Source organism: Xyrauchen texanus, chromosome 36, assembly GCF_025860055.1.
Source record: "Xyrauchen texanus isolate HMW12.3.18 chromosome 36, RBS_HiC_50CHRs, whole genome shotgun sequence".
Lineage (NCBI taxonomy): Eukaryota > Metazoa > Chordata > Actinopteri > Cypriniformes > Catostomidae > Xyrauchen > Xyrauchen texanus.
In genome coordinates this window covers 24,615,153-24,631,976 of record NC_068311.1, presented here as the reverse complement: position 1 = coordinate 24,631,976, position 16,824 = coordinate 24,615,153, and the positions used below count along the sequence as shown (strand labels likewise).

The 16,824-nt window shown below is 41.5% G+C and overlaps 2 protein-coding genes across 3 annotated transcripts in view; one reads left to right on the top strand and one right to left on the bottom strand.

The window, feature by feature from the left end:
* The window catches only part of pnkp (polynucleotide kinase 3'-phosphatase), a 162,461-nt gene that overhangs the window by 19,101 nt on the left and 126,536 nt on the right, over window positions 1-16,824 (bottom strand). The gene's annotated exons all lie outside the window — the stretch shown is intronic.
* Window positions 1-16,824, top strand: part of LOC127629800 (TRPM8 channel-associated factor homolog) — an 83,802-nt gene that overhangs the window by 4,743 nt on the left and 62,235 nt on the right. Inside the window, exons 1-3 of one of the 2 annotated variants that reach the window (XM_052107049.1) lie at window positions 8,566-8,666; window positions 8,809-8,907; window positions 9,479-9,510. The exons of the other annotated variant lie outside the window; for it this stretch is intronic. The gene's annotated coding sequence lies outside the window, so the exon portion shown is untranslated. Of the gene's footprint in view, window positions 1-8,565; window positions 8,667-8,808; window positions 8,908-9,478; window positions 9,511-16,824 lie in introns of those variants that run through there. 2 annotated transcript variants of the gene reach the window in all.

Sequence of the window (16,824 nt, the reverse complement as noted above, 5' to 3'; positions counted from 1 at the left end):
CCATTGCATTGGCCTACTAGACCCAGATCTTGGTATGGTAGGAGTTTACAAGGAGTGTGGCATCCTCATGGGCACTGGCCAATGGCACCTCTCTAGCTGGGCAACACCCAATACCTTCATGAGATTTTACAATCTCCGGGTTGAGCCGTTTTTGTCCTGTGTTCTTTCAGGTACAAACAGGTAGAGTTCGGTAATATGGAACAGCTGGTCGGGTGGCGCGGGCTGCTCCCATGCTAGTTACGTCACTTCCCACCCTCAGGGATGTGGGGAACTACATGACATCTTTTGGAGCGTTGGGGGAGGTTACGTGCAGTCTGATGCACCTGCTATTACGCACGTAGCAGCTTGCTTGCAGCTTGCTTGCACCTGCATTGGCAGTTCACATAACACGGTTCAGCTACATTTACATTTATCCAAAATTTTATCCAAAGCGACATACATTGCACTTATTACAGGGACAATCCCCCCGGAGCAACCTGGAGTTAAGTGCCTTGCTCAAGTACACAATGGTGGTGCTGTGGGGATCGAACCAGCGAACTTCTGATTACCAGTTCAGCGCTTTAGCCCACTACACCATCACCACTCCTGTTGTGGCTTTTTCCATAGGGACCCCTAGTGTCACTACATCGACACAACGTTGAGTGAGTGACAGAAGGGGAACGTCTTGTTTAATGTCGTAATCTCCGTTCCCTAATGGAGGGAACGAGACATTGTGTCCCTCTTGCCACAATGCTATACTAGCTGCTGAAATGGCTGGGACCGTGTCTTGGCTCCAAAGCACAAAACGTGAATGAATCCGCATTCCGGCTCCCTTTTATACCCAGATGTCCTTGGGGAGTGACGTGCAAATTCCACTCGCCAATTTTCAGTGGCCTTTTCTCAAAGATCCGAGGTGATCGGGGCTCTCAAGATCGACCCCTAGTGTCACTACGTCAACATTTTATGTCATCCCTAATATCAAAGATCTTACTAGAAAAAAGAAATTATGATATAACGTGAATTTCTTTTTTTTTATAAAACAATATGATCGTGCCTGGTAACATGTGCATGGAAAATGGATAGAAATAGCATTTTAGCTTAGTGTAAAGCTGACAATTTACACAAAGTTTATTTCTATTTCTTCTGCTCCAATCTTACTTCAAACTTACTTCTCTGTATGAATGTAACACATCATAAGAAAGTGTTTCACTGCTGTTCAAATGCACTTTGGATCGCATAATTTATATGAATAAATGTTTTCCATCTGAAAGGACTAAATATTAAATGAAACAATTGACAAAATGCAAAGTAATCTCTTCAGTGATCCAAATACTTTTTGAATGTAACTATATTCTAATTACCAATTATTTAAATTGTAACTGTAGTGGAATACATTTACTTTTTATATTTTAAAACTTAATAATTTTAAATACGTAATCCTGTTACATGTATTCCGTTACTCCCCAACCCTGCATATAAATGAACTCTTGTTTATATGCACACTATGCAAGGAGTAGAATCAAATGCATTCTCATATTAATCATATGACTGCCTGATTAGTTTTAGTGACATTTTTCACTTCTGTTTGAACAATTCTTTAAACTTTAGTTTTCTTACTATAATGATTTAATGTTCTGGAAAGCATCTCCAAAAAGGAATGTCTTTCATTTACTGTAAGATATCTTCGGTTCATAATGCCCAACACACATACAAAAAAAGATAAGATTTAAATTTCATAACAAAATTCCATCAAATTGAGTTTTGTGATGTTTAACTAAATTAAATTAGTAAAACTTAAAATATATAAGATTTATTTTCCCCTAATTTTGTTAAAGACTACTATAGAAATATTTTCAAGATTCCCATCAAGTTGAATTGAGTAAATGTTTATTTATTAGATATCCTTTTAATGTGGTTTAAATGTGAACTATAAACTCCAGAAAACTCATCATAAACTTATTAACCTGTACACACACACACACACACACACACACACACACACACATACACAAACAAAACACTAAAAACTTTTTTTTTTATACATTTCAAATTCATACCAAAATTCCATAAAATTTAATTAAGTCAACTTTTACTAATTAAAATAAAAAACGAAATATTTAGTTTTATTATATTTGGTAAAAATTAAACAATTCATATTGATGGAATTTTGTTATGAAATTAAAATGTGTATCTTAAAAATAGGCTTAATTATTATTATATAGTTATTTTTTTGTGTGTGTGCTGATGCTATTGTTTGAATTATATGCTTTATGCAGTACCAAAGTCTTTCTAGCAAGTCAGAACACTGTTGATCATCTTTGGAATGCTCTCTGGAGACTATTTCCAGTCATGCCGGTGCAGGTCCTCTCTACTTGAAGAAGAAAAGACAGAAATCTCCTAAACGATTGGTCAGGATTATAATCAAAGGACATATTTCAAATCGGCAGTAAAATTTGACAATACTCGTATCATAAATTGTGCTTCTTTACCTCAGATTACACAAAGAAAAACGCAAATGGCGGGACTTCATTTCTACATCTGTTGACGGTTGGCTGCCGTTGTGCTTTCCAATTTCTTCCATTAATTTTAATAGAAGTGGCCCATCTCTGCTTAATAATCTCTGTATATATGCAGTAATTTCCATATAAAATAAGGAGTAAACAATCATAATATGTTTTATTTCTTGTATGATGGCCAGCAATAAATTTTTCGGTCATTGATCAGGTGTCTAAGAATTTTACAGGGCCAAGGTGTCAACCCAAGCCAACAATATTTACAAAATTGAAATGCCACATTTCAAGAGTGAGCTACAGTAGTATAGAAACTAGAACAGAATCATTGGTTTTCATTCAGTACCATGGTATTTATTACCATCTGATACCATTACTGTAGCATGTCTCTGCCATAGTACCATGGCTTTTTTGAGAAACTATGGTAAATAAACAAAAAGTACCATGGTATAACAATGGTGTTTTGGACATACTGGCAATACTATTCTTTGGTATTCCTTGGGGTACTAATATGTACTATGGTATTTCTGATATCATCACTGTACTGTGGGAATGCAACAGAATTTTTGTTTTAGCAATACTTCTATAACAGCACCATAAAAATAAAAATAAGCTTAAATTTAAAAATAACTTATAACTTATAAAATAGTCTTAATGCATTACAACGTGTTTTTCAGAATGCTTTTTTGTTCGAGGCAAGGCATTTAATGCTTTGTTTGTACAGAAACTGAAAATCAGTAGTTTAAAGACAATACGATACTCAGAATGAGACTATTCAGGCTGTGTTCTCTGCAGTGTTTACGCCTGTTAGATGACAAACCTTCATTTACGTAATTATAAAATGCGATAGGATGTCCTGCTAATTATGTAGCATGATAAATATGATTTATTGCACAGTTGACTCTGTATAATGCTGTTCCCACAATTCAAATTTTTTTTTTCGAATGACATGAGTCAACAAGCATGCTGGAACAAACATGTTTGCCTCAAACAGTCTGTATGAAATGGAACAAATTGGTGTTTTATACATTTTCCACTGCAGCAGTGGGATTGGTTGAGTGTGGGTTCAGAATAAACAAACAAAATGGAAAAGGTGTATTTATGGGTGAGGCACAATATCCACCAACTGTCTCACAGTTACACAGAGCTAAAGGAAATGCCATCTGTTTTTATTTGCACGTTCTGCTGTAGGTAAGTCTGTGCTTGAGGGATGAATGCAGTAATTAGATTTAATCTGCTGAACACTTAATATACATTTGATGGATTTAATATTATATTGACATATTATAATATTGTACACTCAAATGTTTGCATTTATTAAAGCTGAAGTGTTTAACTTTTTTCGATGTTAAAATATTTTCTCCTATCTCAACTTAATATGCAGATAAACTATAAGTAAGCCAGTCATAGGTTGATTTCCTTAAAAACTGTGAACACTGTGGGGCAAATTCATTCACACTGTTGCCCGTGTTATTTCAGCACAAAAAAAAACTGCTTCTTATTCACTAATCATCCGCAATCTAATTTAAGCACGAGAAATCAACACTGAAGCGCTGCGTCTGTAGTATTTAAAATAAGTCTTTGTTATTCTTTGTTCAAACATGCCTCTTTTCTATGGAAATTAGACTCGTTATATTAATGTGTTTTATTCAGAAATCGATGCACTATTTGCCCAATTAACATTGTGCTATTATTCCCTAAAGAAAACAGGCTGTGATGGTTTTGGCAGAAAAAATAGGTAGGACAACAAATAATTAAAAAAGGAAAAAACATCCAAGGGCAGTCATAAGAAAATGTGTGTGTGTGTGTGTTTGTAACGGGTGTAACGGTTCACGTTTGTCTAGGTTCGGTTTGTATCACGGTTTTGGTACGGTTCAATATTTTCTTTGTTAAAAAAAAATTATATTACTGCCAAATCCAAAGAATAATCAATTTGATAAACACTTAAACAGGTTTGCCCTTAAATAACAATCATTGTTTTACAACAGTAATCATAGTTTAAAAATGGAATTTGTAGTAAAATCATATTAACCACAATAGAAACATGCTTACTGTCATGGTTACAATGTAGTTAAATCTTTGTTACTATATAGAAACTACAGTATTAATGTTATAAATCCATGGTTAATTGTATCAAAACCAAGATTTCTAATTGGAAAACCATAGTGACAGTAGTCATGGTTACTACAATACAACAACCTTAACTACAAAAATAAACAAAACATTTTCTCTAATTACTAAATCAACATTTTAACTTAATACCTGCACTAATACACTACATGCATCAACATAAAGTGCTCTTCATACTCATCTGAACATATTGAATAATCGGAAGCTTTACATCAATATAAAAGGAATAACCTTTCTATCAGAATGCATACAAGAAGGGATGTTGTGATAATGCTGCTTTAGTATTTTAATCATACATGGAAATCCCTCATGAACACCCCAAGTGCTTTAGTTATTGTTTCATGTCTGTCCGAATTAGCACTGAGTGCCTGCTTAAAAATGGAAGGGTGTGTGCAGTTTCGGCTCACCTGTGGCTCTTTCCATGGGTGATGTCGGCGTAAATGATTAATCATTGTGGCAGCGGGGGCGTGGTCAAGCGCCCGTCCGTAAGAGAAAAGCGGTAAGGGCGCCTACACCTGAGCTAAATTATGTCTAACACCTGTGTCTAATTTCAGTGAGCACGGGGAGAGCCGCATAAAAGGTAGCCAGAGGGCCTCCAGAGGGAGAGAGAGAAAGTCTGGCGCTAGAAGCGTGCTGTGTGCTTCAGTGGCATATCTGTTTATAGTGTCAAATCAAAATATATATTAAAAAGCCTCACCTTGAGCCTGGCCTCACGTGTCATCCTTGGGACGAATACTGTCACAATCATGTAGCAATTTATTACTATAACGGCATCTTAATGCCATTAATCAAAGCACATTATTGATTCTCGTGATAGATTACAGCCACGCGAGGAAACAGGAAGAACTTATACTTAATATAATACCAGTATACTTCACTCGTGTCAAGAGATGTCTGCAGTGCCTGTTTTGTTCATGTGTTTTTACCTTCGCTGTTGTAATTGTGCCAGATGGGCTGGTTTGAGTATTTCTGTAACTGTTGATCTCCTGGGATTTTCACACACAACAGCCTCTAGAATTTACTCCTAATGGTGCAAAAAACATCCAGTGAGCGGCAGTTCTGTGGATGGAAATGCCTTGTTGATGAGAGAGATCAGAAGAGTCTACGGTAACTAAAATAACCGCACTGTACGATTGTGGTGAGAAGAATATGATCTCTGAATGCTATTCTGAGATGTGGGTTGGTGATATCACTTTGCCAAATTATTTGAGTTTTTTCAAATAGCTGTACAGAGTATCACAGCAAAATAACCACATTAAACAAAGACACTGGCTAAGTAGTGCATCAGATAAGAATGACAAACAATGTCCTAAATTTATTTCAGTTTCAGTTGAACAGTGTCTTTCTCTCTCATCTCATAGTGACACACACACACGATGACACACATGCATAGAGACTCAATTCATGACCAACAAACAGTGCTCTCTCTCTCTCTCTCTCTCTCTCTCTCTCTCTCTCTCTCTCTCTCAATTTTCAGTTTCAAGTTTAAAGTACTTTATTGGCGTGATTGTGTTTACATACAATATTGCCAAAGCATTAATACACAAAACAGATAATGACAAGACAAATAATAATAATAAAATAGTAACAAATAGCAATAAAGATAGAATTAAAATAAGGTGCCAGGTAATGAATCAAATAAAATAAAAACTATAATAACAATATACACTATACAATATAAAATAAAATATGCATTTAAAAGGACATTATGAACATAAGAGAATAAAAGTACTGTAAATGAAGTACATTAAGGCAGTAATTGGTTTCTGAGGAGGTGCAGCTCAAAAATGAATTTAGCTGCAACTGATTCATGATGGTCCTCCCCCAGTAACACCGGCATCTGATCTGATCTCCCCTAGTAACACCAGCATCTGATCTGATCTCCCCAGTAACACCAGCATCTGATCTGATCTCCCCCAGTAACACCAGCATCTGATCTGATCTCTCCCAGTAACACCAGCATCTGATCTGATCTCCCCCAGTAACACCAGCATCTGATCTGATCTCCCCCAGTAAAACCAGCATCTGATCTGATCTCCCCCAGTAACACCAGCATCTGATCTGATCTCCCCAGTAACACCAGCATCTGATCTGATCTCCCCCAGTAACACCAGCATCTGATCTGATCTCCCCCAGTAACACCAGCATCTGATCTGATCTCCCCCAGTAACACCAGCATCTGATCTGATCTCTCCCAGTAACACCAGCATCTGATCTGATCTCCCCCAGTAAAACCAGCATCTGATCTGATCTCCCCCAGTAACACCAGAATCTGATCTGTATCTGCTGAACTGGTAAACTGTGGCATGATGTTTGAGAGTTTGTGGAGGTATTTCTCTCTCACCTCTGTAAATTTCTCACAGTGAAGGAGAAAGTGTGTTTCTGTCTCAGCCTCACACGTGTGAGGATCCGTCTCTGTTTTGGATCTCTTACAGTGTGCAGATATTCTGCCAGATTATATGTTCTGTTTAGGGCCGATAACAGTCCAATTTGCTTTGGTTTTTACTTTCATTTTCCCAATGGTCCAAATATGAATTTTTGGTTTCTTTTATGATTTGGTTTATTCTGATCTGGTTTTGTTCAGCAGTGCTGGTCTAAAACTGATGTTTGTTAGTTTCAGAGCCAGCTGAGAAAGGGGACTGGTTTTAGGCTTCAGCTCTTGGGTTTTAAGGGCTTCATGTTGCAGTGTGTTAGGGGAACTTGAATTTAGGTGTGTCCAAAATTTGAGGGATCGTTTTTCAATAGGGGGTATCTGCCTAGTTCAGCCCGGCATGCATTAGTAGGTGTTCTTCTCTGAACTCTGACTGTGCGTTCACACCAGAGGCAGCGAGAGCGTAAAATCGACCGGTATTCATTCATTTTCAATGACAGCCAGCGTCTCTCGGTGGCGAGAAGCGGCGCAACCAAGACCATGGTTATTATTACAAATGTATTTTATTTTGATAACAAACAACTATAATTTGAATTACTTTCTGCCATCGATCGATTTTAAAGAGTTCATGAGGATATACGCTACTTGTGATAGGTCGGCAAAAAGTAAATGTTCGACATGTCTGGATGTTTAAATTGCGGCCCCTTTAAATATAGTTCACAAAACAAAGCATTCTGAACAAACGTTGCCGCCTATTTCAACTATGTCAGAGCGTCCACGAGCGTCCTCGAGCGTTGAAGGCAAGGCAGCCAGAGCAAATTGTGATGCTCTCGCCGCTTCTGGTGTGAATGCACGGTTAGAATGTTTCTACAGAATTCTGCATGCAGGGATTCTATGGGGTGTTTGTCCCATCTCGAGTAATCTGCCAGACAGAGTGGACCCCAAAACTCACATCCATGCAGAGCAATAGGCATTATAATACCATCAAAGCTCTTACACCAGATTGTTACAGGAATGTCAACTTGGGTAAATTTGTCCCTAATAGCATAGAATGCTCTTCTAGCTTTCTCTTTTAGTGCATTCACTGCCAGACCAAAACCCCCTGAAGCACAAATTTTTAGACCGAGGTAGTCGACATGTCGGGTGTGTTCTATTGCAGTGTTCCCCAGAGTGAATGTGTATCTGGTGTCCTGTAATCTGGCTTTTTTCTGGAAAATCATAATTTTAGTTTTTTTCAGATTGACTGTCAGGGCCAAGTTCTGACAGTAGTTCTGCAGCAGGTCCAGGTGCTGCTGTAGCCCTTGTGCAATATCTGACAGTAGCACCAGCATTTCTGTTCTAATGTTGTCTAAACCACATGCCTTTCTGGATTTTAGTTTATTAAGTCTCTCTCTCATATCGTCTCACCCACACTCACACACACTGTCATACGCACACACACGCACACACACACACGCATATAGAGACTCGAGTCGCTTCCAACTAAGAGAGCCTTGGTGTAAACTGTCAATACAACAGTTTCTTTACGATCTGAAACAACTTATAATATCTGTAACTATCGTGCTCCGCCTTCCCCTCTCACATTATATGCAAGAATGGTGACACTGAGAAGTATACTTAACTTTACATCTTGGCAATTTGAAGCAATGTTTCTGCTGACGAAAGCCCAAACACAGGTAATCCAACATGCGATGTAGCAGGGATATGTTGTTACACCAGATTATAAATAATTTTTGTTATTATTATTATTATTTTAATTATTATTATTTATCTTGGGGACACTTTATTTTGAAAGAAGTCTGCATGCTCTTATGAAAGGTACGATCTCTGTATGCACGTCGGCTGACGTCATACAGGTGAGAGATTAAAATAGCAGCGAAATCAAAGTCCGTCTTCTTTCCGGTAATGCTATTAGAGGTACGATTTCATGATCTCCCTTCATCGCATGTTAAATTGTTTATAGTCGTTCATTTCATGTTTAAATGATCAAATGTGAAAAAGTATTCTATGTGATGTTGTATTTAACCGTTAGTTTGTGTTATCAATTTGTTAAACAAAGTTTATTTGAGTGAATAGTGTACTGCGTGAGATGACTGCATGGTGTGTGTGAGACGTGTTTGTGGCTATAAGCGGCTAACATTTCGGTTAATTAATAGATGTGTACAGATTAATATAAATGGATAAATAATAGATATATTTTTATGTGTGTGTGTGTGTGTGTGTGTATATATATATATATATATATATATATATATATATATGTATGTATATATATATATATATATATATATATATATATATTTGTAAGAAAGCTAAATATATAATATTTCTATAAATATAATCTATTTTATTAATATATTGTAAGAAAGCTAAATATATAATATTTCTAAAAATATAATCTATTTTATTAATATAATGTTCATTGCATTCATTGGGTGTTCTGTAATTGACTTCCTGGTGTAATCAAAATGTATTGTGTGTTTAACAGGCAAGAGAGAAAATGTCTGTTTTATCATACAGGTATGTTAATTGGCATCTAAGAAACACTAATGAGTTTTTTTTTTATACTATTACATATAGTGTGTGTGTGTGTGTGTGTGTGTGTGTGTGTGTGTGTGTGTGTGTGTGTGTGTGCTCTCTTTCTGGTAATGCTATTAGAGCAGAGAGGCAAGAGAGAACATGTTGCGGATAACAGTGCCTGTCTGTTTGTGTTTTACCATACAGGTACTATAATTAAATCGCCTTCGGCATGACCAGCTTTGTGTGGAAAATTGTTTATTAACAATATCATAGAAAAAAAATAACATAACGCAGAGGAACAACTGCTACACATGCACATAAAGAATGTATGTTTTGTGTACTCAGGTTAGCCATATATTATATTGCGACCAGGGACTAAATTGTTTTTTGGAACAAAACACGAACACAGTTTTTAGCAGAATGTAACCGAAAACCAGAACAAAGTTATTTTCAATTGTTCTGGAGTGAAAACTTTATTTAAAATGTTGGAAACCGGTTAGAATATTGTTTTGATAAGGGCCAACGGGTTTATCTCAGTATATATTTTTTTAAACTAAACCACTTCATATTGCCCCAAAAAATGTAAAATTGGTGTCATCTGCACAGCTATGGAAACTGCCGCATCACACATTTCTTTGCTGTTGTGTTTACTGCTGTTGTGGATGTCGCATTCTCTAAATAAATAACCTTTTAACAACTTTGTATAATTAATTAATATACTGCACAGCTAATCCGGGTACAAGGAAAACATTATTAGAGGTAAAAAGTAAATTTCTCAGTTGTTTCCAAGTCCTCACTGAATTTTTGTTCGATATGATGCATTAATACCCACCCCTTAGCACAGATTACTGTCATTTTAAAACAACATTATTAACCATTCTTTTATTTTGTAACCTTTTGGGAAGAAGGCTGCAGAACTTCTGAACCAGAACCTTAAAATACAGTTTTTGCGCCGAATGAATCAAAATGAAGAACGTTTCATTTTTAGACCCTGATTGAGACTGCCAAAGATAATCTGAATATTTAATGAAACAGTGCTTTATAAACAACTTAATTTGATATTAAAACGGTTTTCCTGATCTCCAAAAAGAGTTGTACTATGAATTAAGACTATATGCATTCTATAATTGAAGGAAATAAAGGCTATATGAAGCTGCAAATTCAAATATGTTTAAGTCTATTATTATTTTTTTCAACTCCAACATATGATTATGATAAAGAACCTGCCAAAGTTTACAATGTCTGTCGTGGCAATGTGGCATCATATCTTTTAAAGATTTTTTTTAACTTTTGCTGTTTCTCAATGTGCGTCATCATACTCCTCAACATTGTTGTTTTGTTGGACATTATTTTAATATAGTAAATACATAAAGGAAAAAATTGTTTACAAACATTGTTATTTTAACATGTAACTAGTCCTGCAAAACCTCACTGGTGTGTTGATGATAATAATGCTGTTACTGATCTTGCGGATGATGTGATATGCAGCGTAATCTACAGTGCACATTCCAGCCATATTTTATTAGGATGGTTGTATACAGTGTTTTCCCTGAGTCCTCTCAAATAACTATAAATTCATGACCCTACTTGCTTCCCGTTCTGCCTGGTTTTATTGAAGCTCTGCTCCAACTTGGAAAATGGCCAATCAAATGCAAGAGAGGTCCAGGTACAAGGAAAACATAATTTACAACCATTATGCGATTTAAAATGGTTGTAAACAGAATATAAAATAAAATGCACACTTTCACATGTAGTGTGTGTGTGTGCAAGTTCATGTGGTTTATGAGGACCTTTTTTTTTTAGGTTAAAAACTGGTAATTACAAGGGTATTATGCTATAAATGTGGTTTATGAGGACATTTCTATACGAGTCCCCATTATTCAAATCGCTTAACATACTAAACAATGTTTTATTGAAAATGTAAAAATGCAGAACATTTTTGTGAGGGTTAGGTTTAAGTTTCGGGTTGGGGATAGAATCTATAGTTCATACAGTATAAAAACCAATATGCCTATGGAGAGTCCTCTTAATGATAGCTGCACCAAATGCTCTTGATAAACTTGGATGTCTCTATCACCTGTAAATACACTTCGCTAATTACACATTGATCTATTTTTAATAATAAGTACAGCATATCTTATCACTGTTATGCTGACGATTCCCAATTTTATATCCCAGTGAGTGTAGATGAGAACTGTTCATCTGAAAACGCCCTAAATTGCTTCAAAGATATTAAACATTGGCTTGCAAACAATTTCTTACAATTAAATGAAAGCAAAACCAAAGTTCTGATTTTAGGTTCCTCTATATCCTATTTAAGATTAAGATTCAACTTTATTGTCATTGTGCAGAGTACAGGTACAGAGCCAATGAAAGACCCTAGCTCTGACTAAGCTGGGGTCAGAGCGCAGGGTCAGCCATGAAACAGCGCCCCTGGAGCAGACAGGGTCAAGGGCCTTGCTCAAGTGCCCAACAGTGCTATCTTGATGGTGCTGGGGCTTGAACCCCCAACCTTTTGGTCAGTAACCCAAAGCCTTAACCGCTGAGCTACCACTGGCAAGAAAACACTGGAAAACGTATCGGTTACCTAACGTAACCTCGGTTCTCTCTAGATGAGGGAACGAGTATTGCGTAAGCTAGCTTACGCTACGGGAAAGATTCATCTTTTCTGAGATATTGAAGCCAAAAAATTATCCTTAATTTTTGTATCCATTGTCAACGCAGTGCGGCAGCTGCAGACCTTGAGCGGGCTATCTAGCGAGCTCATAGGTTGCTCTGCGGCAACTGCTGCAGCCTATAGACGAGCTTGGGCGAACTCGCATCCAATGAGAGGCGTCCTGGCGCTCACTGCATCAAAGGCCGCCAAAATGGGTGTGACTAGAGTGCATATAAGCGTAGTTCGTAGGCTGGAACCCTGGTTTTCATTGACTGAAGCGAAAAGTCAGCTGGTGGCGCGAGCACGGCCGGCTACGCAATACTCGTTCCCTCATCTAGAGAGAACCGAGGTTACGTTAGGTAACCGATACGTTCTCTTACGAGAGGTTCTCTCGTATTACGTAAGCTAGCTTACGCTCACGGGAACCCATTGTCAACGCCGTCGCGCTCAAGCATCCACTGTATGAGCCCCAGGGAATTAAGGGGGACCGGGGAGCCCTTATGAGTGGGGAAATAATATTTGGCCGGCAAGAATGCGGGTCATTGATTGTGTAATACATAAGCACATAGTGGGAAGGGAGCGACAGAGCGGCGGTGCCGGTCTGTGTGGAATGTGACCCATCAGTGCAGCTCACCAGGGGAGCTGTAGCGTATTAAACCGCTAGTAGTTTTGCCTGCAGAGCGGGCACTTCCATATTGTAAAATCTGACAAAGGTGGAGGGAAGTCCATCCGCTGCCACACATATGTCGTGAATGGAAATCCCGCTGGACCATGCCCACGAGGATGCCATGCCTCTAGTGGAGTGAGCCCTAATGCCCAACGGGCATGGCAGGTCTTTTGACGCGTATGCAGCAGCAATAGCGTCCACCATCCATCTAGATAGTGTCTGTTTCGAGGCGAGACCTTTGGTGCGCCCTCGAGCGAAACAAAAAGCTGCTCAGAGCGTCTGAAAGCGGCGGAGCGTGCAGTATACAATCTCAGTGCTCTGACCGGGCAAAGGAGATTGGCGTCGCGTTCGCTATCGGTGCTGGCAGCGCCGATAGGGAAATGACCTGTGCTCTGAAAGGAGTACCGATCACCTTGGGAACATAGCCGTGTCTAGGCTTTAAAATGACCTTGGAGTCACTTGGTCCAAACTCAAGACACGCATGGCTGACAGACAGCGCGTGAAGGTCTCCCACACGTTTGACTGATGACAGGGCAGTCAGAAAAGCGGTTTTGAGTGAAAGGTATTTCAAATCCACGGATTGAAGTGGTTCGAAAGGGGGCTTTCATAGTTTCGAGAACTATAGAAAGATCCCAGATAGGAACCGATGGAGGCGCGGGGGTTCATCCTTCTAGCTCCCTGAGGAAGCGGATGACCAGCTCGTTTTTACCCCATGACTGGCCGTACAGGGGTTCAGCGAGCGCCGCAGCGGCCGCCACATACACTTTGGCGTGGATGGGGATCTGCCCTTATCCAGCAGCTCTTGTAGAAATACTGAGCAGCGACGACACCCCACATGTCCGCGGGTCCAGGTCTCTGTCGGTGCACCATTTTGAGAACACAGACCATTTTGGCGCATAGAGTCTTCTCGTGGAAGGGGCTCTAGCGTGTATGATGGTGTTTATTACTCCTTCTGGCAGAGCGACGGGTAGTCGTTGATCACCCACGCATGCAGCCCAGCGCTCTGGGTGGGGATGCCAGATTGTGCCGTGAGCTTGAGAGAGGAGATCTGCTCTCACTGGGATGGGCCCGCGGCTGTCAGTGACAGCTGCGTAAGCTCCGGGAACCATGTCTGATTCTCCCAGCGGGGCTATGAGGAGCACCGGTGGCGCGTTCCCTGATCCTCTGCATTACCTGTGGCAATAGCGAGGCGGGAGGGAAGGCGTAAAGCGGGCGTCTGGGCCAGTCCTGGGCCAGCGCGTCCTCGCTTCGAGAAAAATATTGGGCAGTGAGAGTTCTCTTTGGGCGCAAAGAGGTCTATCTCTGCTCTGCCGAATAGGTGCCATAGCGTCTGGACTGTTTGGCGTGCAGGGACCATTCCCCTAGGGGAATATTGTCTCTGGACAGTCTGTCGGGCCGTCGTTCAGGTGGCCTGGCACGTGCGTCGCCCTCAGCGGCGCAGGTGGCACTGGGACCAACTCAGTATGCGTTTAGTCAGATGGAAGAGGTTCCTGGATCTGACACCGCCCTGGCGGTTTAGGTAGGATACCACAGATCTGTTGTCGAGCGGACCAGGGCGTGGTGACCCTGAATGACCGGGAGAAAGCGCCGCAGTGCGTACTCGACCGCTATCATTTCCAGACAATTTATGTGAAGGAGCTTTTCCTGAACTGACCATAGGCGAAAACCGGAGAGCCCTCGCGGACCGCGCCCCAACCCGTGTTGGGCGGCGTCTGTCGAGATGACTTTTCGGCGAGATACAGCTCCCATTGTCACTCCCGCTGATACCATTCGGCCACTGTCCAGGGCTGCAGAGCTGATATACAGGTCTGAGTCACCTTGATGGGCTGGCGGCCTGTGGCCCAAGCCGGCGAGGCAGCGGGTGTTTAGCCAATGCTGAAGCGGGCGATGTGCAGTAAACCCAGCTGAAGTACTGCTGCGGCTGAGGCCATGTAACCTAGCACTCTCTGGAATTTCTTCAGAGGCGTGAGGCTGTTCATCTGAAAAGATCGCGGCTAGTCAGCTGAACACGGCGTCGCGGCTGTGTAGATAAGCGAGCCGTCATTGCCACGGAGTCTAGTTCTATTCCCAGGAAGGAAATGGTCTGACTGGGCTGTAGTGAACTCTTGGTCCAATTGACTGCAAGACCCAAACTGTTCAGATGGCTGAGGAGAACTGCTCTGTGAGACAGAAGCTCCATATGTGACTGAGCCATAATCAGCCAGTCGTCCAAATAGTTCAGAATTCGCAAACCCTGACTCCGCAGGGAGTGCGGCGCCGCATCCATGCGCTCGTGACAGTGCGAGGTGCTAAGGACAGGCCGAGCGGAAGGACGGTGTATTGATAAACCTGGCCGTCGGCGAATCTCAAGAATGGCCTGTGGCGGGGATTTATCTGAATCTGAAAGTATGCATCTTTCAGATCGAGAGAAATAAACCAGTCCCCTGGCGCACATGCGCGAGGAGTTTCCTGATTGTAAGCATTTTGAGCGGTCTTTTTGCAAGCACCTTGTTCAAAACCCTGAGATCTAATATGGGTCTGAGGCCGCCGTCTTTCTTGGGAACAAGAAAATAGCGGCTGTAAAGCCCGACTTCAGCTCAGAGAGGGTGGCACTTTTTCTATGGCCCTTTTGCACAGAAGGCTTGCTATTTCTGAGCGAAGCATGCACGCTGCTTCCGTGTTCACAGTGGTTTCGAGCAGCTCTGAGGCGAGGAGGGTGGCGATCGAACTGTAGCAAATAGCCCTGTTGTATTGTGCTTAACACCCACTTGGATATCCCTGGAATAGCTTCCCACGCTTTGAAGCGTAGCAGCTAGAGGGTGAATGGCCAATTCAGCTCTGATTGCCGCACACAGAGCTGAACAAAATGTGTGGCGCGTTTAGTGTGTTCATGCATGATTGCTCGCAGACAGCATGAACAGGCTGTTTTGTGAGTGACTTCCGATTGGAATGAATGGGGAAAGAGTCACATCTGTTACGTGATCGCGCAAGCATAGTCATGGACACGGGACTTACACACAGAGGAATGTTTGCTGGCCGTGTAACAGAGCGGGCAGAGAATGGAGCGCGCGCACGCATTTGTGGGCGCCTTCATTGACTCTGGCGCTCGGCGGTTACGTAACCGCTTTATGTGGCGTGCTCTGGTGGGGACACGAGACATGCAGTGCTTGTGTGCAGAAGTGAACACTGGATTGTGGGCACATTTTCTACACATAGGGCTGGTCGTGTGACAGAGCGGGCAGAGAATGGGCGCACGCACGCATTTGTGGGCGCCTTCATTGACTCTGGCGCTTCGAGCGGTTCAGTAACCGCTTTATGAGGCGTGTTCTGATAGGGGCACGGGATGTGTTATGCTTGTGTGTAGGGGCGAACACTGAGTTGTGGGCACTTTTTCTACACATAAGACATGTTTGCTCTTTACAAGATTTATTTGGGTCGCCGTGAAAACGGCGTTTGAGTGCTGAGCAAGCGGGCAGTGTCACCGGCTTGTTGGCTGCTAAATTCACCACTGTAGTAGCCTGAGAGAAGGGGACTGACAGGGGCAAATCTTTGACGGTGGTCCGCCGCGGCGGGACTGAGCCGTCGTTTGTTCAACAAAGTTAGGAAGACTTCGGTTGCTCTGGTTTCAGCGTTACCTTAAATCGAGGCCCGCGAGGCGGCGGTCTGCGGCGGCTGTCTGAGCGTGATCGAGGTGGCCGCCCTGTCGACGCTGAGAAGTCTGAGTTTGTTGAACTGGGCGCTGTGAAGAGGCTCGTGCAGGAGGCTGATCACGTGAGCGGCCTGCAGAGGAGCTAGCGCGACGCGGCAGGAAGAGGTTCATGGCTTGGGTGGCTTTCTGGACTTCTGAGAAGCGGTCAACAATGCCACTCACCGCGGAGCCGAAGAGACCGGTCGGAGAGAGCGGTGCGTTGAGGAACGTGGAGCGCTCTGCTTCTCCCATGTCGGCTAGTGTTAGCCATAAGTGTCTCTCGGTCACAGTCAGCGATGCCATGCACTTCCCTAGAGCTTGGGC